The sequence below is a fragment of the Martes martes genome (genome assembly GCF_963455335.1).
Source record: "Martes martes genome assembly, chromosome: 16".
NCBI classification, from domain to species: domain Eukaryota; kingdom Metazoa; phylum Chordata; class Mammalia; order Carnivora; family Mustelidae; genus Martes; species Martes martes.
This window is the reverse complement of record NC_137904.1, coordinates 8,479,960-8,482,920: the sequence shown is the minus strand read 5'-3', so window position 1 is coordinate 8,482,920 and position 2,961 is coordinate 8,479,960. Positions and strand designations below refer to the sequence as shown.

Here is a 2,961-nt window from a genome sequence, read left to right as displayed (position 1 = left end):
CAATACATAAACGAAGAGTGTGCTTGTTCAATAAAACCTTATTTACATTCACAAGTACTGGCAGGACTTGACCCCAGGGGCTGCAGTTTGCTGACCTCAGAACTGGAAGATAAAATAAAAACACTTTAATGGGCATATAAGGTTTTTTAGAACCTTTTTAGAAGTGTGGACTTCTTTTTGCCTCATTTTACACCAATCCCCTCCTTGCTTTTTTTTTTAAGGGTTATTTAACTCTATTCTCTGTATATACTATGTACTATGCCATTTAAAATTCCTTCAGAATAAGAGGTTATTTTCCCCTTTTTTCCAACCTATTAGGTTTTTATTTACATTTCTGAAAGATCTGATGTGTGTGTGTGTGTATATATATACACACACATTCATGTCTATAGGAAGTTTGCCGGTTTGACCCTCTTAGATAGGAATTACTTCTAGGTGACCAACCATCCTAGCTTACTCATGACTGAGAGTTTTCCTAGTACTTGCACATTTAATACCCAAACCGACACAGTCAAGGAAAACCTGGCCAGTTGGCCAGTTGGCCACTCTGCCATTTTACCTTTGGATCTCTTACATATTTAAATTTAATATTCCAGATTTTATAATTTTAGATTTTACCACAACTATGATAATACCAAATTATAACACATACTATTTTCTATATATTTTCTATGATAATAAATTCTATAACAGTAAGTTATTATTTGTGTTTTATTGTCCTTAAATATTATATAGTTTCTAAATGTTGAGGGAAAATATGTATATACATATATATGACATTATATATATATTATACATATATATAGCTTTAGAATGCAGTTAAGAGCAAGAGTGGAAAGCATGAAGGAAGGAGGAAGAAAGAAAGGAAGGGATATCTCTATGTAAACGGACTATAAATGAAATACAATTTCCATTTTAATAATCAAATAAGATTTATAGTAAAAGATATAAAATGGTTTGACCTTGTAAAATGTAAAGAAAGACTCTGGTACTTTTTGCTATAAGGAACTAAAGTAATATTGACAGAAGAATATGAAGATATGTTATTTCTTGCTATTATTGGAACATAAATATAAATATTAAATAGTGGTCTCCTTGATTGCGTACTAAAATGCCAAGCTCAAAATCTTCCCCTCTCAAATACTCTTGTGTTACCAAAAGATTAAAACATGATCAAGAAATAAATGCTAAAATGTAACTCGAGAGAGTTTACAAAACTTGAATGGGAAGAAGTTTTAAAAATACATATTTGTTGGCGCGCGCGGCTGCGTTTGAACGGCTCCGAGTGGGGCTCGGCCCGGAGCCGAGGGACCTTCTGGGCTACCGGGCGCAGTTGGTTCGTGCCCGGGCTGGGCTGAGGCGCCGCGGGACCATGAGGCGCCGGGATTTAAGAGATTATGGCATCTGAAGCCCACAATGTTAACAAACGAGGCTTTTGTAATAATATCGAGGATCATTCCACTGATCTAGAAAAAGGATCTCTAATTTTACTAACATGAAGGAGGTTAAGAAATCTCCAACACAGTTGGCTGCTGACACAAATAGGACAGTTGGACAAGCTGCGAAAGGCCCAGATAAACCGCGTAGGGTGATCTATCGCCGAAAGAAAGTGCATCATCCTTTTCCAAATCCTTGTTACAGAAAACAACAGTCCCCTAGAAGTGGGGGCTGTGACAGGGCAGATAAAGAAAATGAACTGGCTCGTGCAGGTCACCTGCCTGAAAAATTACGCCGTGATCCTCGGACGGACTTGATTAACTCCGGTGATCTGGTTCTCCACAGACGGAAAGCCCATCATCAAAATACAGTGGGGTTTTTCTGAGGTTTCTCAGGACCATGAAGCAATGGCACAGTTTTGTTCAGCAGGAATTTGAGATTGAATGTAGCTTTAACATTCTGGAGAAAGAGAAGTATAAGTGAACTTGGAGCTTATTTGGTGAGGATAGAAGACCTTGGAGTGGTTGTGGATTGCCTTCCTGTGCTCACCAAGAGTTTACAGGAAGAAAAACAACACATCTCACTTGGCTGCTGTGTAGATTTGTTGCCTCTAGTAAAGTGCTTACTTAAAAGCAAGTTTGAAGAATATATAATAGTTGGTTTAAACTGGCTTCAAGCGGTCATAAAAAGGTGGTGGTCTGAACTGTCATCCAAAACAGAAATTATAAATGATGGAAATATTCAGATTTTAAAACAACAATTAAGTGGATTATGGGAACAAGAAAACCATCTTACTTTGGTCCCAGGATATACTGGTAATATAGTCAAGGACGTAGATGCTTATTTATTACAGTTGCATTGAGAGACTTCATCTACTAAAGAGCATTTGATTATTCAAAAAGTCCCCAGACTAGATTTCAAAAAAAAAAAAAAAAAGAAAGAAAGAAAGAAAGAAAGGAAGAAGTAAGTCTCACCTGAGAACTGTGAACTGTGGAAGAGATCAAACCTTTTTTTTTTTTTTTTTTTTACTTTAAAAAGCCACATACGAAACCACTAATGAAACCCTAGCAATCTACTTCACATTGAAGTGGATAAATATCCAAAAGGAGCAGCTTCAACTTCAAAGAGGTGAAAATGCACTGTGAAGATTGCTCGCCTTTGCTGCATTTGGGTTTTATATGGTTATTTGGTAACATTGTTTAAGAACTACTGGGTCTTAATGCAGTCCTGCATAAGAATATAATTTATACTATGTCAGAAAGAAGACAGGACTTATTACTAGGAATCACAAAAACCAATCATCGTGACTTTTGTGAAGATTGTTTTTATAAGAAAACACTTAAACATGTGCAGCTATTTTCTTATTTTGAAAAGACTTTGCAAGTTTAAAATGTCATAGCAAATAATCAATACTAAAAATTTGTCCACACTGAGATACTGTGTATACAAAATGCCTTAATTATTAATAAGCCAATGTGTATGATACCAATATCTGTTTAAAAAAATTAAAAGCAACCATGCTTC

The 2,961-nt window shown here is 35.8% G+C and overlaps 1 pseudogene across 1 annotated transcript; it reads left to right on the top strand.

Annotated features, from left to right (window-relative positions):
* Window positions 1–1,397: 1,397 nt before the first annotated feature.
* Window positions 1,398–2,299, top strand: LOC308356432 (KATNB1-like protein 1; annotated as a pseudogene). Its single transcript has one exon. The product of its transcript is annotated as a KATNB1-like protein 1 (transcript).
* Window positions 2,300–2,961: the final 662 nt, after the last annotated feature.